This window comes from Colletes latitarsis, chromosome 7 (genome assembly GCF_051014445.1).
Source record: "Colletes latitarsis isolate SP2378_abdomen chromosome 7, iyColLati1, whole genome shotgun sequence".
Classification (NCBI taxonomy): domain Eukaryota; kingdom Metazoa; phylum Arthropoda; class Insecta; order Hymenoptera; family Colletidae; genus Colletes; species Colletes latitarsis.
Window position 1 is genome coordinate 21,059,989 of NC_135140.1, and position 23,603 is coordinate 21,083,591.

At 44.2% G+C, this 23,603-nt stretch overlaps 1 protein-coding gene and 1 non-coding gene across 2 annotated transcripts in view; one reads left to right on the forward strand and one right to left on the reverse strand.

Moving 5' to 3' along the window:
- The window catches only part of Ss (aryl hydrocarbon receptor spineless), a 131,478-nt gene that overhangs the window by 285 nt on the left and 107,590 nt on the right, over positions 1 to 23,603 (forward strand). The window lies entirely within an intron of this gene.
- On the reverse strand, positions 18,336 to 18,407 carry Trnad-guc (transfer RNA aspartic acid (anticodon GUC)). Its single transcript has one exon. It is a non-coding gene; the product is annotated as a tRNA-Asp (tRNA).

Below are 23,603 nucleotides of genomic sequence, written 5' to 3' on the forward strand. Positions count from 1 at the left end.
TCGGAATAAGTACACGTTATTACACGTACTAGAAATTACTAAAAGCTGAGGTCAAGCATGATCCTCTTGCCAGAGGGTACTTCATCTAACTCTTTGAGGCAATGCAACGTCTGGTTGCTTGCCTCTCAATACATTCAGCCATACTTGAAACAATGAATGGGATGGCATTCGATACCTCCACCACTTTGAGACATCAGCCATAGCCGGGCGACCGCCCGCGAGGGTGCATGGCTTTCGTCAAAGACTCATTCAGTCCTCGACCCAGCCATAAATTTTACCTGTCTTCGAAACATTTCTAAAATACGTCAACGCTGACACACATGACTATGTCGCCAAGAGGCGACGTCGGAATAGGGAAAGGTTAGCAGCTGTCTAATTCCCTTTCTGAAAAAGATGGCGGTTATATCGAAAGAAATCGAGCAGAAGGCGCCCCCAGACGTCGTGACGCGAGCTTCTATCCCCCGATTACACGTTGTCTCCCGTTCAGTTGGAAAATTGACGAAGGAAAACAGGGGTTGTAGAGCGCTAATTTGTTGGCCATTGAGAAGAACGATAGCCACGAAGTATCGTGTCCCGGCGCATATACAATTCATGTGTCTACTAAAGCCGGCGCTAATGGGATCGGAGGAGGGTGTTCACGCGTGAAGCGCGTCCGATTGTGGACTTAACGCTGCTCGCCGTTTCAGAGACATACTATTTCATCCGATTCACCTTTCGAACAACCTATAGACGAACGATTCTTGCATGAATTCTATCGATTACGCGCTAACACGACACTGTGTCCGTCTATAGATCGTAAATTACAGTGCTTGTCTAAAGATTCGTCATTATTGCACTAAGGCGGAACACCACTAGGGGAAACTTTGATTTTAAATGTTCGACGACTTTGCAATTACGGCCGGACAATTGTTCCGTTTGAAATTTTCTTACTGCCTCGTTCTGCGTTGCAATGTTTATTTGAATTTTTGCTAACAGTCGCTACTAATAAGTGAGCATATGATTCTTCCGTTCAGTGGTTCGTCTAAAAAATGTAGACGCGAAACGTTGATTATTTCCGTCCGAAAATGAATCTTTAATCGTAGCACATTGTTCAGCGGGGAACAGAATAAAAGCATTAAAACACCCGGTACAATTAAAAACAATTTGCTACTCACAGTGACTTTGCAATCTGCACGTCAGTGGCTGAACGTTGAAGCAAAGTTTCGGGCTTAACTTTAGGCGAGGTAAGAAACCCATCAGATTACGAGCAATTAAAACTCTTGCTTCGGTGTTGAATGTTCGTTGCCAGGGATATCGTTCGCGGACACTTGAAAAATTAAGGCAATCTCTGCCGCTTGGTCCCTTCGTGACGATCTCGCACGCTCCGGGAACTTTGCTTTTTCTTTTGCTCCTCCGCGAGTAAATGCGCGCTTACACAAGGTTCCGTCCGTGCATTTTCAAGCTTATGTACGAGTCGGGAGAGTCGATATTGCACGCTCGTATCTCCGCGTTGTTAACAAAGGAGGATGGAATGTAAAAGCTTGGGGGTAAATTGTGTTTTAAATATTTATTTCGAACGGCTGAATTTGACGCGATATTCTTTCCCGGGTAAATTGTTATTTTTCCCCTTGGAAAGGCGTCCGAGAAAAAGGTCCATGGTAGCGTGCGCGCGTGCGCGAATCTACGGATTTTTAATTTGCCCGCCGCGGCCGTACACGGAAATGCACGGCGAATACACGCGCGCTTGAACGCGACGCTCAGACGCGCATAAATATGGGCGCTAGTGCGCGGGACATACGATACATATACACGTGTGTAATGTTCGATACATCAAGAGAAAGATAGACCGGGGATAACCGGTGCTAAGCTGACAGAGATGGAGTGCGGCACTGATTGCGAGGAGAGGGGGGAGGGCAGAACCTCTGGCGGAGGAATATCCGTCTGAACTTTACTTGAATTGTTTGCATACGATGCTCGTAATTAGCTGGGATATACTCCGAATCGGAGTCAACTTCTTTATTTTCCATTGCATTCCGTGGCTACTTTACCTCGTGAATACGAATTGCGAACAATGTGACTCGTTCAAGAATAAGCAGTTAAAGATAAATGCAAAACTGTTGGTTCGAAACGAGGATTAATGAAGCCGCTTTCTAGATAAATTGAGAAACAGATGCGAAGGAATACGTAGCTGTGTAATATAATTTCCATCTGATCAATTGTTTCGCGGAGCGACAAAGACGATGTCGAGCACGGGATTGTTAAGGGGGGTGAAGTTGTCGTACCGAGTTTTACAATTATAATTATGATTGTTTATCGATAAACGGGCATGCATATTCATGACGAGAGAATAAGTAAGGTGCATAAAAAAGACGCGTGACATAATCAACCGATAGGGTAATTTAAACCAACAGCGTTGCTTTATTATAACGACTCACGTTTCTCGAATATATTTTCCATTCGTCGATATTTGCGTTGCGCCTTATTATGTACATTTTTCTGCGGATAAGTCGTGCACTCGCGGCGCGTAGGGTGAAACACGGTTTTCCTTTCTTTCCTTCTGCAAAAAAAAAAACTCGTAGCGCGGTATAGTTTTTTTAAGTCCAAGAAACTTCCACCCGAGACTAGAAGCTATTACGTTACGTAGATTACTCAATAGAGCAGAATCGTGGAATTTCTGAAAAGAAAAAATGCCAAACGATCAAAGTCCAGTCGACTATGCGTCGTTAGAAGGAGGAAACAAAGGAACCCGCGTTGGGGGTTGATCTTCCTGAACGTTCCTCGATCGGCCGCGATCGTCCATGGATCTCAGGATCGTGTCACGTCCGACGATCGACGGGTCCGTTTGCTGTTCGAACGCGAAGCCTCCACGCAGACGTACGTACGCCGTGATCACGAGGATCACGAACGGGCGTAATGGAGTTTTAAACGGTGTTTCGAGGCGTACGGCCGACGATTCTCTTCTCATTCCTTCCCGGCAGCTTCCCTTTGATACGATAAAGAAGAGGGGAAAGAATGAGACGGACTGGCAGAGCGTGGCCTGGGGCGATCCGTCTGGTTCATTCTTCGCTTCTTCTTTAGCTCCTATGGATCCAAGGAGTCCTTCCCTCGGGCATTGCTGGTCCTAGGCGAATGTACGTTTAAGGACGCGGATCTTCTCCGCGTTTTCTTTTGCTCCACATTAAGTTTTGACTTCCATCACGGGGGCTCGAACCTAGAAACCCCTTTTGAAGCAGTTGTTCTTTGATAGTAGCTGGTACTGGTACCGTTTAATTCCTTGAGATTGATATTAGTAGGATTCTAGCTATGCCATCATCAAGTATCATCGAGTGCAATTGTGTTAATTGAATGGTTCTTTTATTAAAATCCTGGAGGAAATGTCGTTTTCTGACGGTCTGCGCGGCACTCGATCGCTAACGATTCGAGGAGTCGAGTTTCCCAAAAATTCTCGAGGGTTCGGGGAAGAAGGTGGCCCCGCGATACACGATGCCCGCCACGGCCTAATGACAGCAGCTTCTATAATTTGGAGTTTTTGAGCGAACGGCCAAATTACCGGCGAAGGAAGGGATTACTGTTATTACACACGGCCGCGGACTCAGTCGAAACCTGATTATACTTTAGTCAGTCTCTCTCTCGGTCTTGACTCGTTCGACTGTCAGCTTCGCTCTCGTTCGGCGGGCCCCGATCTCTTCGGGCCCCGCGATTCCCCAAACGACCCTTCAACTACGCTCTGTCGAATCCACCGACACTCGCGTTCCTCTTCGTTAGGCGACGCCTCGCTCTAGAATGCGAACGTTCTGGCGTAACAGGTTAGTTCTGGTTGCAGGGCATGATCAGATCAATAAACATTTCCAACGCTAATATTTCTAGTGTTGAATTTAAGGGATGAAATCACCCTCCAATCTCTTTCAATCTCCAGTCTCTTCTCCTAGCTTTCAGCGAGCATTAAGATTTTAAAAAGTGCCGGTGCTTTCGTGGGAAAGCGAGCGACGATTTCGATGCATTTAGAGCGTAGCCGCGATTCAAATTCAAAAGGTAGAGCAGGCTCCAAGTTTCGTGTTTGGTAACATGCGATCTTTTAATTACGCGGTCCAACCGGGAGAGTCCATGAACGGCCCGCGCCTTCTGAAATTGCTACGAGAGCAACTAAAGAACCATTCGCGAGGAGGTCGATGATTTCTTGATGGACAGCAGCCGTCGTGCCGGGTTTCGGCTGATTAGTTCTTAAGTAATTGCCGCGCGTCCTTATGGTCTTCTAACGTGCGTTTATAGCCTTGTAATGAACCTGCTTCTGAGACCTTTGCTCCATTCAGGCTGCCAGAGATCTTAGGACCGATCCCCAATGCCCTCTCCTCGGTTGTCCATTAAAGGGTCGAACTTTCTTTCTTCTAAGCGTGCAGTAAAAGATTTCAGCCGGTAGTATTTCCTGTATCACTCCTGTTCCTTAGGATTGGTATCCTTAGATTTTAGCAATGCTGAAATACCGGGGTTACACGTGTAACCTGTACATATAGGGATTAGGGAAAGTCTTCTGGCGTTGTAGCACTAACCCTAACCGATTGTCTGGTGGAATCTACTTAATTAAACTGGGACGGATCAACATACTCCTTTCGGTGTGAACATTCATCTTGGAAGAGGTATACAGAACGATTTCCTCCATCAAAGCTAACGAACTCGGACTTCGCCGGAGTCAACGGAGCGCCGGCGGAGAACGACGGTTAAATATCGTACGATCGAGGTAAGATTTAATTCCGTGGCCGAAGGAGGATATCGTTTACCTACTTTCTACGTCGCAGCGAGCACAAGCTGTAATTTAATAGACTCCCCTCGCGTTAGCCGGCGCCGTGATGCGTTTCGCTCGTGCGAGAGATATGTATAGCCCCAGCCGCGACAAGACCATTATTGCTGGAACACTCATAACTCCCGTAACCAGCCACACCCAACAGATTTAACACCTCGTATCCAATTATAACGATGCCCCGTGTCACGCGTATAATTGGTGCCCCATTACATATTGCCGTGTCGCTTCCGACCCCGGCCCCGGTCTCGTCTCCATCCGGAGATTTTGGACCTTTCTACACCGCGTCTATCCGGAGAATAACGTTCCTCTGATAAAGAGGACTCCGTTTTCCTACGATAGTAGGTGTTGGGGTATCGAAGATAACGTGATGGCAATCGTTCTTGAAATATTCAAGATTAAAATTTCTCCTATGGTCAGTTAAGCTGACCAACTTCAGAGTCTGAGGATTTTCGAAGTCGATTTCACGCACTTCCTTATCCATTGCACCGGTTCTCCGGGCGATCATGGATTCCGTCACGAATACCGTCCCGTTCACGAGAAACAAAGTTTCCACGAAAGGATCGATGGATGGGGGGGGGGGGGGCAGAGAGAACGAGCCGATTAAACAATCGGCAGGACGCGCAGTGCATCTTCCACCCGCGATCAGGGCTGTTGGCCCGTTCGGGGCCCCGGCCAATGGTGAATGGGCCGCACAGCAAGGAATATCCGTCCTCGCGGTTACGGCACTGTGAATAGAGCCATAACGAAGTGAAACGTGCAGGTGAATTTATGCCGCAGGAACGGACGAGCGCCGGTCTCGTTCCGAGCCTTGCCTTTCCTGGCAGCCTGAAAACCGACCAATGCGGACCGAGGGGGCGCAAAAAGAAGCGCGGAATTAATTGAAGGTCGAACACGGACCAGTCAAAGTTGGTCATTAAAACGTCGTTGATGAGACTGGACAAAGAACAGGAAAAGACAACTCGTGAAAACGAGTCGATTTTTTCAATAGCTAGTCGTGTCCTGATTTTTCGAATGGGAGTTGTTTTTCTATTCATCTTAATCGGAATCTAGCAAACGCTACGCGTGAAATCCGTGGAATACGAGCGGTTGACAGAGCACGAGATGGAATTTGAGATTCCGCGGTGAAACAAGCGGCCCTGGGCCCGAACGATGCGCCGATTCGGCTTTGGGTCCGGGCTCGAGGCGAGCTGGCCTGGTACGGCGCTGTGTGTTTAACTATTCAATAATTCATCCCGCCATTCATCACCAGCCAAGTGTAAAATTTATCTTATTTTTATGTATTGGCCCCCTCCAGCTCGCCACCATGTATCAACTTCTTATTAGCCACGATTTGTTTGGCGCGAGCGGCATCCTGCACCCTTCCCCTCACCCCACTACCGATTCTGGACCGCGTTCATGCAACCACGATGGCCACATCTTTGTCGTTAAATTCACCGGATCGATCATCGGTGGTCGATTCGAATTTTTCGCTTTCTAACATTCGAGTGAACAAATCACCGAACAAACTAGTCTTACGCAACTATTCATTAATCATCGAACCAAGTGCACGTAAACTGTGCTGTAATGTTTTTCGAACGACCATTCTTCGCTTAACCGCGTGTTGCAAGGCGCCGATTTATTAAGCCTTGCCAACGAAAGCGTGGAAAGCCATTTTTTAAGCGAATGCACGCCCCCTGTGCACAGGCTCTTAATTATTTCTTGTATCTACTTTTACTGACTGCTGCTTCATAAGTATCTTTGGCCGAAGAAACTTGAAGAATTTATGCGAGGAATATATGGTAGCCGTATTACTCAAATCAAATTGTTAGTTTCGCTTTCTTTGCCACTGTCCATCACGGTATCGTTTTGCAGATATCTAACGTCGAGACTCGGACCTAGACATTATCTTTCTTGCTCGAAATAACGTCTGGAATCAATAGCAACTTTGCTCCAAAGATACTTTGCACGATCGATAGCTCATAAATTTGAGAATATACCTCCACAAAGGGTTCTAGGTGCATCTCAAAATGGTAGAGTCACCCTAAGAGACAGTTTGTTCTAACCCTTGCCACACTTTTAGAGCTGCTGTTTATCAGAGTTGCTCTATCATTCTTAGACGAGAGCGTGCGCTATATTATCATGAAATACGTCAAGGCGGGTATTGCTAAGTCGACCTCGATGGACTGTCAAAGAACAGGGCTAACTGTTGAACAATTTGGTTCACGTATTCAGATCCTCGAGGCGAGCTGTACACGCACGCGCATCTCCGTTAAAACCGTCCTTCTTTGAAGCGGCCCCGGTGTAATTACGATCATCAAGCCCTCTATCCCCGCGGTGAGAAAAACGGATGCTTGAAAAACCAAATGACAGCCTCTGGTGACGTAATGACAATGAGGTGGACGCCTCCTGGCACCGGAAGTACCTGCTATGCGAGGACCGAGCACCACCGGTCGATGTCATGCGCCATCGTCTTCTCCTCTCTCTGCCCCCCTCTCTCCGTGACGAATAAATGACTAAATTGCCGTGGAAGGGGGCTAATTATCGACCTTCGGCAAAAAGAAGCATCTCCACGGTGTACGTTACGAGAGGATCGTTGAGGCCAACTTTAGAAGTTCGACTAGCGTGATTGCCGGTTTTCGAGATAGAATGTCTGACGATTTCCTCCGAGCTGTCAGGAGGAGACGTTTCGGCAGGGATACGGGTAGTCGTATTTAGGGGTACGGTGCCCCAGCTTTGCTCTTCGTCCTTTAAACTCCGTCCTGGACGAGAGGAGAACATTGTGAAAACAATCAAACCCCTTTAGTAATCTCGCATTAGCGCCAGGTTCGAAAGAGTTTGTAGTCATCTGGTGGTGTTTCTTGGAAGTTCCCAGGATTCCCATAGTCCTCTTTTAGTCTCCAAGATACCATAACTAGCGAAAAATTGTGCCTTATATGTTACACGAAAATTTACGTTATTGAGTCGAATAAAAAAGACCGTGCGTTGGTTCGCGGAAGCTCGAGGATGCAGTCCCGTGGAGCACGTCGAATAATTATCGAAACAGCGCGATACGAGAGCCGGCGTTCCGCTATTTCGTGTAATTAGTTTGTCGACGGTATCATTAGTTCGAGTATCGTTGTTGCTCTTCCTTCGTGGTCCTCCATTCGATTCCGCGCATTGTACTTCGTGTTCGCTGGTCGGTACATCCTGACCTCTTTCTCGCCGGGCAAGGTGTGGCTGGGTTTTTAGCGCGGTGAAACGCGGCCCGTTGTAATTGACACGGGGTTCAATTTCGTGAAGCGCCTTTTTCCTCTTCGAACAAAAAGACTGTCCCCCCTTTTGACAATCCACGAACGGGCGCTTTTTTTCTTCGCTTCGTTTCTCGTTCCTGCGGTTATCAGTCCTTTTTGATAGGTTTTAAGAAATAAACAAATTTATTTTATACTTAGCTAGTCAGAAAACCGCATATTCTGCGCATCTACCTTGCGCAGATGCGGTGCTTGAGCGACGATCGTTTCTCCGCTGGTGGCGCTAGTGTTTTGTGACTTGCAACGCGAACGTACGTGTAATGGATATTCAATTTAAAGTTGAATCTATTCAGTATGAATTCGTAAGAATGGAAAGAAGATTCTGGCAATATATTCACCTTCTAAAAGGGGGGTGAACGTTGCTGGACGTCCGCGACGGGAGGCAATTGGTTGGCTGGGCATGCACCGCTCGTTTCTCAAAGAAAGAGGGAGGAAAGTCAAAACGGCGCTCGCAATTTTGCAGTTTCTTGATCCTGCAATTCCCGTGGCCGTCGATCCGCCGTCCGAGAGTGAAAACTCGAACGCAGAAGCGTACACAGGCGAAGATAATGAAGCCAGAAAGGCATCATCGGCTACCCTGTGTTTACACGGTACGGTGGTCCGCCTCGCAAGCATTAGCTCTATCTTTGCACCGCCCAATTTCGCGTTCCCTCGAATGCAAATTCTACCGAAACGAGTGGATAGCAGAAATGACTGGGAGTTGCAAGGACGACGACGATGGATTGATCGACGCGCTGCTTTGGACACGTCCTAGGATGTTCAGAGACATATTTTACGACAAGGATGACTGATTTAACTTTGGAGAATTTTTATTTTTATACGATGACATCATCAGATAAATTTTTCACAGTAGAGAGATTGCAAGCGTTACGAAATTGAGATCCTGCCAGACTATGCATCGAAATCACCAAAACATTGCGTCATAAGAAATTGATATAGTGCGCCCTATAAATGGTGCATGATACAGTATCTACACGATAATTGTTTTATAATTTCCCGAGGCCGTGCATCGAGGTCGAAACGTCAAAAGTATCATTAAATATTTTCCTCGCTGCTGCATCATTATTGCTCTTAGTACCGAATTACAAACACGGATATTTATTATTTTATCGGGCTCAACAATTTTGCAAGACGGGGCTAAGTGAATAATAATCCTTTCACCGAATTTCTCGAAAATTACGAAGCTTCGACGACGACGCGCGCCTTCGCGTGACGCCGCCATGGCCGATATCCGACGAATTAAATGTTAAAATCGAAATGACAGTGTATTAAAGCGTTTTACGATAAACATTCGCCGTTGGGGAAGGCGGAATCTACGCACGCATGAATTAATTAATGAAAATCGACGCGTTACAGATTGGCGTGAAATTGCCGGTTCGCTGGGGCGAATTCGCGGTAAATACCAATATTCTGTTGCGTCTGGAATTTCCAATAAATATGGACGCGTCGATCAACGGTATCATTTCTATGCTAATGGCCGTCGATACGCGGCTACTTTGGCATTGCCTGCTTAAAGATTGATTTACACGTACTTGGGCGTACGTCGCTGCGCCATTCCGTAATTACGCGCTGCGTTATAAACACCAAACAATCCAAAAATGGAGATTCTGAACGAATCGCTGGAAGACGCAACGAGTATCATCTAACGAGCAAAAGTGTTACGGTATATTCGAGTTAACTCCATGTGTATTTCGTTCTTTACACTGGGTGTCTCATAATTCAGTGGAGGACCTACAGTAGAGAGCTCGAGGGATTTATGTATGGTCAAGAGGACAAAAACTCTTCCTCGAAAGTAATATAACACTTTTTTGGAAGTTCAAACATGCATCTATCGAAAGAAACCCGAAATGGGGTAGTTGGTGATGCATCAGCGATGGTGGGGGAGCGACCTTGAGCGGCCAGTGAATTTGGCGGCTGTAACGGGCGCGTGTAACACGGCGCGCCAATCAGTCATCAAAAATGAAGACTTCTCTCCCGCGCAGACTTGTCTCCTGGTGATATGCAAATCCGGAGCGCAATCGCCGTTACAAATTCGAAGCAGACTGGATCAGCTCGAGCCCCGACCGACCCGCAGACGTGTAATCTTCGGAGCTAGCCACTAGGCGGGGTAATAACACGCTCGCGATCGCCGCACCGGGGTATCAAGATGCTAGCCAGCGGAGCGGCCGTGCACGTAGCGCGAAATCGGTAGCAAGTACCTAACAGGTGAGGCCACGGTTCCGAGGAAGAGTGATTTTCTGGTATCGTGTAACCCCGTCCAGGGGTGTTAGCGGCGTTTATTTTAACCGGCCGTGGCGGAGGAGCCTCGCGATACCGATTATTACAGCATTACCGTAGGTGTGTCGCGAAGACTGGCGAATTGAATGTCGGCTCGATCGACGCGAAGCTTCGTGGGAGAGATTCGAGGTTGCCCCGAGACGCTATGTTAAGCAGGAGTGTCCTACGAGTAGCATCAAATTGGTGCTCGGTGGCGAAGTAACCGATGCATTAAGATTCAGTGATGGGGAATACCAAAATTATATGCCCTTTGTTTGTGTGGCCTGTTACTTCGATGGCAAAACAGGAATTAAACATTTCTAGAATCGATTCACCTCGAAATAAGTATAGAAATGGGTGTTCAGTAATGGACTAACAGAATATCAGAATCGTAGATCGTTTTTTCCTTTATTTGGCCTGTTGGTTTGATTAAATAAAGATGGCTGTGCTTGGTAGGAGCGCCCTCTGGGCATCAACAAAATGGCGATGTAGATTAACCCCCGCATGGACAATTTAACTCTCGAGGTTAGGTTTAAAAGCATTGGGAATGCCTCACTGTTGCGTTGTTCATGATTTTTGGGAAAATAACTATTATAATGATAATTTGCACGTTAGGTGCAGCTATGCGGACGGAGCCCAAAACGCGACCTTTTTTCTACCTACATTCTCAGCACTTAGCTTCGCGACATAATGCTTGTTTCGATCCATCTTACGCATCTTTCGTCTTGCGTGATCAAGACGTTATCGTTTAATTAATTAACCAACTTTAGCGTCGTTTAAGTCTGTTGATATTTTACAATAGCGTTGTTTAGTCGCAAGTAGAGTCACGAAACTACTCTCCAAACGCCCAAGACGATCATTATAGTTAAAAATGGACAGAGTTGTAATATATCTTAGGCTATAAATTTAGAATGTCCCTAACAATAATGAAAACAATATGGCAGCGAGGTCTTTTCGTCGAGGCCGTCGCTAACGTGGCTGGAATTATTTTTCGAGGGACGAAGGACACAGAGGGGAAGGGAAGTGGTGGGGCATCGCGAAATACAGTTTTCAACGATCCCATAATTTCGGAATTCTTCTAAGTGTAAACGCCCACTTGATGTTTCGTGAGTATCGTGTAATCGTAAAGAGCTGCCTACGGGACAATATTATGTGTCGCAGCGTTCATATAAATTCTCTGCAGGGTTAACTGGCGCGTTCCATCCTCTTTTTTTTTTTTTGTTTCTTTCCGTCGCTTTTCTTTTTTGTTGTTGTTGCTTCGATCCGTATTAATTAGCATAATTTCAGGCGCGCCGTCGGAAGGCAGGTGGGGCAGAAGAGCAAGCGCGTTTCCGGCAGCCGCGCCGTCACTGGCGACTTGTGATTTATTTAACAAAATTACAGACGGAAGAAGAAACCGGCCCGATACGCGAGATCAAGGATCGATATTTTTTTTTTAAAGCAAATAACGGTAATGAAAATAAATTGAATGACCGCGGCTAAACGGAGCCCGCGGTAATGAGAGTGTATTAAGCGCCGGCTAAACGGAAGCGATAATTGATTATGTGGCGCGTGGTATTGGTACATAATTGCCAGCACTATGGAAAAAAATTCATTATGCAACGGCGCAGCAACGCGATAATTGATTGGGAAAAAGGGAAATAATGCGATAATGAGTCGTGTGCGATTAGATCTGTTGATTCACCGTGGCTTTTCCATTTTTCCATGTCGAACGGTCCTTCGAGAGATTTGTTACTATTATAGAAAGAGCGACGGTGAAATTAGTCTCGAATTACCAATAAATACTGATCATTAAAATTGACTGTATTTACGGTAATTAATTTGGAAAAATCTGTTTAAAAAATGGGGGAAAGGGGAATCTGTGGTGGTGTGAATCGACAAGGAAAATCGCCGGTGTTTATTCCGATCCTTTTTGCCACCTGGTAGTCATCGACCACCTGAAAAATCGGTCGTTTTTAAGAATAATCGGTAGACGCGGTTGCAACATGATAGTCGCGCCGCGGCGTGCGCACTAGTTACGCGACCGATCTGGTGTCGCCATTTTAGTGATTTTTCCGTCAGGCGTCCTTCTTTTTCGTTTCGTTGCTATTCTTAACGAGGGACGAAACAATGTTTCAACAATCGTCGACTTTAACAAGTTGATTCTTGTCATAGACATAGAGCCTAAACTGACTTTGTGCCTGGAGACTTCAATGCCGTTGATTTTGACCATTGACCTCAGCTTGGAATTGCATGGACTGTTTCTTAAGAGTTCTTGTTAGTATTAAAATTAGAAAATAACAAAGTAACAAGATTCCAGGAATGTTATTACAAGTTAAATAGACAGTGATTGAAAAGGTAAACTCACGTATACGTGACAGCAGCCGCCAAAGTGTTGAGACAGTTGTAGCAATTTGATAAGATGTTGGACGTATATTACACACGTTGGATTTTACTAGACTTCTTTTATGTCGGTGTCTTAAGGTTAACTCGGTTACTGAAAAGTACAACGATAGAAACAAACGGAACACCTTATATGTCAGAGTTGAGCGTGCAACGATCTGGTCTAACGCAGAGTGCCAACGCGTTCAGGTTCAGCGAACGGACCGATCAGAGACTCGAGTCGAGTTCCAACGGGAAAGAGTCGCATTTCGCGAATCGGAGGAGTACCTTTACCTGGTCGGGGCTGTTGCAGGTACTGCAATGACTGCTATACGATCTACATACCAGCTAATAGGTGTAGCTAACCGGAAAAAGAGAGTCACTCGACCATTCGATGTCCGTTTGTTTACATAGACGTGAGTGGCGTGTGCATTTTTATAGGGAGGATCGGATGTCGGGGCGTCGAGTTAAGTTACCGTCGGCCTTTTCTCTCCTTTCTATCGACTCCCCCACCTCCGCCTGCTCCTTCCACTCTGTTTCCCTTTTCTATCGCATTCACACATTCGTTTTATCATTTTCGTGCCATTTCGTGGCGATCGATCGGCAATCTGCTTTTCCCCAACGATCGAAATTTTTCGAAAGTTCCAGATTAAATATCTACTGTCATGAATATTGATTTACATTTATCAATTTAGTGGAGTGTCCCATGGAGTTCAATGGACCAAAAACTAGTTGGCTACCACTAGCGCCGCCAGCGGGGCAGATCGTAGTTGTGACGTATAGCATCAGGGGAGACAACCGCTTTTAAACCCATCGTTCATAAATAAATTATGCTTTGAACTAATAATTGCACGCATTCAGGGCTGAATTAAGGTTTTATAGGTCAATAAAGGGGTTAAGAACCACTACAATACATGGTTAACTTGCCTTCTAAATAATTCAAAGCCCCATCAATGTCAGTTTTCCAACGAAAATCGAAATGGAGTCGTGTTGGGAACCGGGTTCTTTGATTCCATTGAATGCTCAATGAATTTCCAACGAGCGGCTCGAGAACATATGACTTACAAGCAAATTGTTCAGTCTGGACATAAGTAGTTTAAATTACATCCTCGATTACGAAGTCTAGGGACGCGTGGGACGGCGAAAGTCTGTCGCTCTAATCGTGCCTATAGTCGCGAACTTTCCAGCCTTTGAGATTTCTTTCCCTCACTGTCTCCTCCCCTCCATCCTCTATTCTCCACTTCCTCGTCCCTATCTTGACTCGAAATTGCAGTTGTTTCGCAAAGTGATCACGGGAATCGCCGTGTCAACTTGCCATCGATTATCATGCTACGGAAACTCTTGGTGGTAGCTCGAAGACGTCCACGAGGGGTGGCTATAGTCGGGAAAGTGTGAAAAATTAATGGTCGCGTTTCTGCGTCGCATTCTATCTTTTTTGTGTGGGAATGTGTCTGATCTTTATTGTCAGAAGAATATAGGGTTCTTAGTTTGGCTAGAGATCGTTGAATTTATAAGTTCACAGCCATTACACGGGATTGTCAAATTTGTTTACCTAAACTCAAAGAATTTAATGTGTTTAATAATGAAAATAATCGATTTGTTATTAATGTGAAAGTATTAAAATTGGTTTAGGTGAAGTACAGTTTATTTCTGGTAGTGCTATTTTATAAGTTTTGTTTGTTATACTGATTTATTACAATTTTTAAGAACAAATTTGTTTCCATTTATTATGAATTATGGTTTAATTCTTTGTAATGCATTATGTGAAACGACACTTATGCTTTATGCGTTCGATACACGGTGCTTTTCATTAAATCGATATGCTGCATTGCGCACGTTGTTACACGATTCTGTGCTCTTTATACTATACACAATTATTATACGCTGTTGTATCACTAAAACGCGCGGTTACGTATGTTTGCAGTTCTTATGGTGCATTGTCACGTAACATCCAGCGCGTTTATTACTTTGTTCTTTTTAACACAAAAATTCCAAATTTGGACCATTGTGTCCACAGTTTTAAAATGGAGTGCCCAAGATTTAGTAAGGCAAATGTGGACACAAGCCTTTTTATTACTCTCCATCTAGTTTTTTTCCATGTATAATACTGCTTTAAAACTTCCAAACGTTAATGTCCATACAAACAAAATAAGTTCACCCGTCATCGAATTAAAAAAAAGTTAAATATCACGTGCCACCAAGTCTTGTATTTGTCTACACTTTGCTAAACTTTCCCCGTTTAGATTCCAGTCCTACTCGACTTATTTCCCTGCGTTCTTTCGCTTGTCTCTCAATCTGTGTAATAACTTTAAGGCTCTAGTAAACGCGAATATAAATTCCCCAATCGCCTCTCGATGAAGATACGCGCGTCACGCGTACGTGATTTTGGCAGCGAACGTATTAAGCTGAAAACGACACGTAGTTCGAAAAATGGCCGCGTAAAGCGCCCTCTATCTGGCGCTACATACCTCGTTGTAATTGAACTTAATTTATCCGTAGTTAACGTCTCGGTCGGCAAGCCGCGAACGGTCCACTCACGTGCGCTCACGTACGAGCGCACTTGCCCCGCGGTTTGTCGCCTTACGGTTGGTGGAACAGTTTTGGAATTAACCCATTAGCGCTAATGAGGGAATCTGAAGTCAATTAAGCACGCTGTGATAATATGGGCCCGATAAGCGAGAAACCGATGAATATGCAAACTATCGCACAGCCACCTGCCACATGCCTTTGCCAGGAGACCGCCGCGGAACAGGCCTGCACACACGCATAGGCGTCGAATTTTCACTGAAATCGGCATAACGACTGGTTAAATATGACCGACAACCAGCACAGTGGACGTGTTACGCGGCCACGTTGTTTCGTACATCGCATTTCAGTGCTCTTGTGGGTTTGCGCGTTCTCCCTGATACGAGTGCAATTAACATGCTGATGATACCGATGACAAGGCGGGCAGATCTTTTAGCTCTTTTGCGATATGGATGATTTATAAGTGGTCCTGCTCGTTAGGAGCGGGGTCAGGAACATCGCCGGCTATATTAGTACCTGGCGAAATGTATTTCCGTCTCGTTTGAGCACTTTCGGAAACATTTGCTACATCTCGACTCCGGTACCAGTCCGGGTTAAGGTAAATTGCAGCTCGGTTCACACCGTTTGCGATACAGGTGATTAATAAGTCCTGTTAATTATTAACGGGCCCGAGAGTATAATCGTAGTTGGCGAAATATATTTCTGTCCGGTGGCAGCAGTTTTGAAAATATTCCCTACATCCGAAACAGGTCTAACATTTTGATCAAGATCGGTTCAGGTTTTTTTGCGATACGGGTGATTAATAAGCAGCCTTGTTTGTCATGGGTGGAATTGAGGGCACCTGATGAAACATATACATCTGTCTTGTGCTTTTCGCAATAATTGCAACGTCTGAATAAAGACTACGTCTTGATTAAGGGTATTTCCAGTTGGCGTAGGCCCCCTTGTTTTTGTGATTTTGGGAAAAACATCGTTTGGTCGAAATAATTATTGATAGTTATGGGGATAATTTGCACATAAAGTGCAGCTGTATGGAAAGTCACCCCGGGTTATGGTAGCGATTCGCGAGGCATGGGGGTAATTATTGACGGGCCCAAAACGCGACGGTCGTTGCGACCTTTTTTTACCTGCATCGGGCCACAATGAAAATAAAACGTACCACCTAGGTGGATATAAATTTACATAGAACTTGAACACATTATTATTCATAATATATCGCATATCGTTACATTGTTATTTACATTATTTTATTTTCCATTTCAGGTAAATGCAAGTTCTTACGATTTCGATTAGACTCACATCGAGGATCAGGTAAACTTAAAACATACTATATTTCCTAACACCGTTGTTTCACGCAAGCGTATAAGAAATTGGAGCGGATTCGAAGGGAACGATATAGCGTGTGAAAAAAGTTGATTTATGGTCGTCTAAGACGGCTTGTCAAAAAAGTCCTTAAACTAAATATCAATTTCTCTGGACTCGATCATTTATCTACGATGGGGTTGAAAGGTGTATTAATATTTATGCTCGGAGATAAGAGGATTACATTTCACGTAGAAATGGAATTGAAATATCAAATTAAGATTGAGATAATCGTAGAATTTACATTAACCTGTCTAACAGGGAGATACGGGCTCTTTCGGCGCCATACTTTACGAACTGTGCGCGGGAACTCCGTAGTAATTACTACTTATTATTACTTTACGTTTCTCAAGTCCGCTGTATTCGTAAGTAGTCATTTCTACCGAGTAGTGGAAACCTGCAAACTCGGGAAAAATATCATTTCTAACGACAAAATTCGACTTTACGATCTTCTGGTCGCAGACTCTCGGCAGCCATCTTGGATCATAAAACCTCAGTTCACTAACGATATAAAAATTAATCTAGAATAACATGAAAACACGTAGCCGAATATACTAAATTTGCCTTACAATGATAGCAATGATTCTAATCTAAAATGGAAAACTATGTGCATGAACGGGTTGCACGAAAATATGGAAGGAACACGGTACGATAATTGCAAAGAATTCTAATGATCCAGCATTTCTCGACGTTCGTTTAATGCCGGTTGGCGAAATTTTCATAAATACCGTCCGCTTGTTTTTTCGCCACGAAACAGAAACATTTCGCGGTGATATGGAAATCCAGCGCCGTCCCGTGAATTTATTTCCGGCCGTTTAGACGACCGCCATCGCGTTTTTACCGCCGAAATTCGCCCGCCTCTCGTGGAAAGCTTCGCTCGTTTTTCACGGCGTCGCCATTAGCGACACGTAAAACCGAGACGACTTTTTTTTTATTTCGAGGCCACGATTTTTCGTGACGATCGCCGCAGACGGTTGTGAGGAATCGTTTCGTGGCGTTCGCCGATTTGTCTGCGGACTATTAGCGCCGCGTCGGAATTTCTCTGATTGTTTGGGTAATTAGTGGAACACCAGGGGGCACGAGAACGATGCTGGCGTATCACGGTGTGTAACAGCATAAACGTGATTTGTTTATCTTTATCTTTTTATTTCATTAAGGCGGTGTATTGCAAAGTGGGGGGCGTCTCAAAAGGCTAGGCAACACAATTTATAACGTGGAAAAATGTGTGTTTTATTCGAATAAAGTGTTGGCTATCTGCATTCAGGGCAGAGCGATCGTTTACGTTCACGTTTGACTCGGTGCCTTGCGAGACGACAAAGAGAAAGTTTTTGGAAGCGCACGTGGTGTTTTGGACGCTTGACGATGCGACGCGACGCATCATTGTATCGTTTGGGTGTGGGAGAACAAAAGTGCAGAGCGTAGGGCACTTGAGACGTGGGTCAGTCAGTCAGTGAATCCCAAACCGTTTAGTCAAACTCAGAACTAAAGGAATAGAATTTACTCGCGAGTTGTGTGAATGCAGTAAAAGTTTTATATAGTTTAAAGTGAACTAAGAAAGTATAGTATAGTGATACTAACAAATTTAGCAGATGGTATATTCGGCTAGTTTTAAAGTTTTATAGATTATTGTTTTCACGGACGGTGGGCCTGAGTCTGGGCCTGGGTCTTAGCAGGTCAAAGAAGCGGGCATCCTTGCCTGATCAAACAATAATATTTCGTGAAAGCCCCAAGTAGTAATAAATAATTTATATATGAATAATGAAAATGCGAAGAAAAAAAATAGATATCTCCCCGACGGGGAATCGAACCCCGGTCTCCCGCGTGACAGGCGGGGATACTGACCACTATACTATCGAGGATTTCTTGCAAGAAACATCAAAATAAGTGCTGCACTAGTTTTTATAAATATTTATAAATTTACATGACTTCAAACAATCTTGTAAGGGCATCTGGTCATCCTATTTTTGCTTATGTGAAAGGACTTCATCTTAGGCGAAAGTCCTAACCACTATACTATCGAGGATTTCTTTTTTCAGCAGCATCCATACAAATGTTACACCAGTTATCATAAATATTTATAAATTTATATTTTTTCAAAAGTTCTTTTAAGGACATTTGGTAGTCCTATTTTTACTGGTGTAAAAGGATCTCATGGAATATTTTCAGGCAAAAATACTGACCACTATACTATCGAGGATTTCTTTTTTCAGCAACATCCATACAAATGTTACACCAGTTATCATAAATATTTATGAATTTATATTTTTTCAAAAGTACTTTTAAGGGCATCTGGTAGTCCTATTTTTACTGGTGTAAAAGGATCTCATGGAATATTTTCAGGCAAAAGTACTGACCACTATACTATCGAGGAATTTATAAGATATAATTTCGATTAGATCGACTATTAATTTAAACTATTCCTGCATCTCGAGTTCAAACTGTTTTCGTAGATAATATTATCGAATGAATAGGCCACGAAGAATAATATATCAGTTACAATATGGTTCATTTTATTGCGAAAAACAAATAGAAACGGTCGAGTTTTTCTCACGACGGATCGCAGAGAAAGCAAAAGAAGACACGCCTGGAGGAACGCAAATAGTGGAACGCGATTACTGTAGAGTCATTCACGGTCCCTCCACGAGACGTCTGTGAATCACTCGTCAAGGGTCATGTCGTAAATTACATCACCTCGTGGCCTGAGGTCGGGTGTGCGCTGCACGTGTCTCCGTTGGGACATTAAAGGACAAACCTTTCCTAGAGAGATGGTCACTGGGTTCTCAATATTTTTTTGGAGCTCGAGCCACGGTCCTAATTAGGACAAATTAGAGGTGAAGTTTTTACCGAAACGGTGTCGAAAAGAATAACGCGGCACCCATTACAAATTATTGCCAGAGTCTTGACAGAAGAGAAACGCACCTTGTCGTTATAAATTCTATTAGACAGATGCCGAAACGATTCGAATTTCAAACTAAGGTGGAGAAAAACGACCAGGTTTAATCTAATCGCGCGTGATGAGGAATAATTTAAAATTCTATTCAAAAAACTTCAACGTTAGCACTCGCTACGTAATCAAAAAATGTGTCTGTCAAACATTTTTACACAAACTCGGTCGTTTTTTAGGACGTTGACCCTCACAACAAGTCTCAAGGTCATAGAATATATACTTTTCTTCTTATAAATTAAAAAATTACTCAACCAAGGTAAACCTGAGATTCATGCAACAAAATATTCATCACCAGTCACCCCTGTTATAACCGTTTGTTTCAAACTGTCTAAGCATTAGCATAAAACGGTGCCTCGAAAATGACGCTTCGTTTACCGTTCCCTCGTCCCGTGGAGAAATTACGCGTGCGTTTTAACGAACGTGTCTACGTTCACACGTATTATAATAATACTTAACCAATGGGAAATTAATTTACGACGGCCGAGCGTCGCAATTAACGTCAGCTCCGCGGTTCTTCTCTTCCGTTTTGTGTCGCACCTTTAACCGCATTTTTGTCGTTTTCGGACGGAATCGGGGCTCGTACGACGCAGAAGGATCGCCGGTCAACAAAAAAACCGTATTCCTTATTAATCGTCGTGATGTTTATCGCTGTTTAACGAAGGGGTCCCCGAGTAATTAGGCCGCGCTGTTTCCAGGAGGGAACAGGAACCAACGCGGCACCTGCGTGTTTCCAGGTTCGCGTTAAAACGTCAACGGCGAAATAAATTGGCAGATTAATAGTAAACGATATTTCATTACTTTCGGGTGATTCTTCGACTCGAGGACCCGCTCGTACGCGTCAAGATGTCCCGAAGACGGGAGCCCAGTATCGCCGATCAACGTATGCTCGATGATAATGTGTCTTGTCTAGAGGACACTTCGAATCGCGTTAACGCTGTAATAGCGACAACAGACAAGACTGATTTAATCTTCTTGTTAAGTACAAAGATTGGACACAAATATCATGGAGATCCGTATCCGCAGATGTTCTCGTCAGGTGTGTACAAGATACATGGCGGGGCACAACAGTGCTTTCATGAGAGTGTTAATAATCTCAGTAGGCATCTATAAAGAATTTTCTTCAGACTCTTTCATTCTACGCCTATGCGTACGGTCAAATATTTTGTGTACCTGGTACCAGTTATACTACCGAGCATCAATCATAAAAGAAGAAGATAACACGGGCTTTTCTCGAAGAACCAAGCCCACAATTGCTCTCGTCAGGTGCGTGCAAATCAGGGTGCAACAGAGATTCCATGAAACTTGCTTGCATCAGCCGTACTCGAACGAATACACCTAGGATAAATTTGTAAGGGTGACACAGAGTTCAGTGGTTATGATTGAAAAGCAACACACCGATTAGGCGGGTACACTGTATCTCAATACAGTGAATACGCCTCAGCGCAACCGTGGACTTCTCAGATCGTAGATAATCTTAATAGGCGTCTGTCAGGAATGTTCCGCAGACCTATCCAAACTACGAACATCTACGATGAAGATGCATACATCATTGATAGGATCTCGGATCTATCGTAGTATCGCATCTTGCATCAACCATGTTCCAGCAGGTAATCGAACGAGACAAATTACTTTTGCAAGGAATCCCATCTTCAACTATGCATGAAATAACCAGCGTTGCCCTAGATGGTCCAAGAATGTTCTACACACCTTCTATAACTGTGTATAGGGAAGAATGTATACACCATCGATATGGATCTTATACAAACCATAGTGCCTTGCATGTTGCATCAACCATGATCGTGCTTGTTATGCCAATTAGGACAAGCGAAAGTATTATATTTACCAATACTTCATGTTCATGGAAAAACATCCTTACTTCGATTACAAGCGACCCACCGGAAAGACCAGACACTGTTATGGGCACGACGGCAACGATCGTTGACAAATGTTTCGCGGGTCTAGCTAGGCTACAGCAAACGCGATTGTTTGCAGACTTGTGTAAACGCGTTTGCGAAAATGCAAGTACCGCCCAATGGGCGGAGAAAAGAGCAAGTTCCGTGGGTAGACTGCACGAGAACTTGTTCAGTTTTGTTTCGAAAGATCACGCTAGGCCACGCCATATGCGCGCCTAACTGTTAGCTTTGCTTTTAACGGCGCGTCAAGTCGCGTCATCTGTTGAAGCTCGCGAAACGTTCAGCGACCCGTTTCCACGAAGAAACTGACGCCATTTTTCACGATAGGAATCGTTTAAAAAGGCAATCCCAGGAAACGAACAATGTTCCATGGATTTCGAATGTCCCAAATCCAAGCCAATTTTAAATCTCCAAGTTTTATCGTTTGTTGCTAGTTTGAAACTGTTTGTTCAGGTTCGAACCTACTTGAAATGTGTAATTATACTCCCATCTCCAATGGTCACACACTCTTCGCTTCCTTGAGTTTTTTTGCCCGACTTTTCCGCCAAGTTGAACGCGATGGTTTTAAGTTTCGATATTGCTGGGTCGACAGCGACATTTTCCTTGTTTTTTCTCTTTTTTTTTTAAATAAAAATTTATGCGACCGCGCTTTTCGTTCGACTGAACACACGCAAGGCAAGGGGGACTGCTTATTACTCGAGTTAAAATGTGCCGGCCGCTGATAAAGCGTTTTAAATGCGATCATTAATTTTGCGTCGCTGTTACCGCAATTAGAATTTGCATTTTATAAATATGTAGTCGGCCACCGTCTTTTTCCACGTTTACGAGCGGCTCGCCGTATCCTGTTCCAATTGGTGGGGAGTTCTTTCTTCGTTGATTACGCGAAAACTTGGGTAGATTTTGCGCCGTTGGGGTCTACCGAGGGTAGATGTGAGGGAGTGTTATACTCCCCCATTTCAAGCTCCGAGCTTTTACTAGTCGCCATCAGCGACAAATCGAAGAATTGCTGGAGCCGATAAAAGCAACAACAGTCATTGTTTTCAAGAAACATTGTCATGTTTCCTCTGGATCCTCCTTTGATATTCGTTTGATCTTTGAAACACATCACCATCTGTATGAAAATGAGACTCGGAAGCAGAGTGTTTACTTCTTACGTCTATACGTTTTAACATTTTTTAAAATAAACACCGAGCGACAGCATCGTTAGATTTATCCTTGCATACGTCTTTTATCGATGACGAGGCAATTTTACTAAATACTAAATAATAAAACACCTGATACGTATCTATAGTAATTATGCATATTGTAACTAATTGGCATCTTCGGTTAATACGACCTCGCGAATAACTTTAAAACAGTCTACAATGTAACAAAGGCAGGAACGCCGTTACAATTTTACAGTCACCTGCAGTGTGAAGAAGAAACATTTAGTTACAGTCTCGTAAATGAAGTTACTATGATTCGAGCAAACCAACCGAGCCAAGGCAAATTTTTGCCAGATAGCTCCAAGTCTAATCACTTGGAGGGGTTCACGGTCCAGCCACTAGCACAAGTCTCTGATTACACTTGTCGAGTTATATCAGCATAATGAAACAAAGAAATAGAAGAGGCTAGATGTCAAGGAACATCATTAACCCGTTGCCTGACGAAACTCCTTCTAATTTACGGTTACAGCCCGAACAGATTCCTCGACGAGGATCAGCGTTGGCCACTAAATCCTCCGATGGCAACGGCAGCCGAGACCAAAGCGGCCGGTACAACTGTGGGATTCGCGCTAAGGATCCTCGTTCGCTCGAAGGACCTGCCCTCTGCACCCTCTTGACTGCCGTTCTCTTCAATCTTCCCTTAATAATTGTTTTTTGCGCTCGTGTTTACGAAGACCGTCCAATGATACGCATTACGCGTGGCGCTGATTGCTCGGCCCAGCATCAGCTCCCTTTTGCTTTCGATCTTCCCCCCTTTACTTTTTTCTTTCTTCTCGAGCCGTTCTGCCGGTTATTCTTTTACGATGGAAAATTGAAAAATTTCATTAGTTTCGAACGAAATCTTATAACACGGCGGATGACATTTTGTCACGAATAGACGTAATCGACATTACATGGAGATCCAAGGTTTGGATACGTTGAATGCAAGAGGAAAGGAGGCGAGGGCAGGTGAAAAACAGCCAACAGAAAATCACTGGTTATTAACAGAAC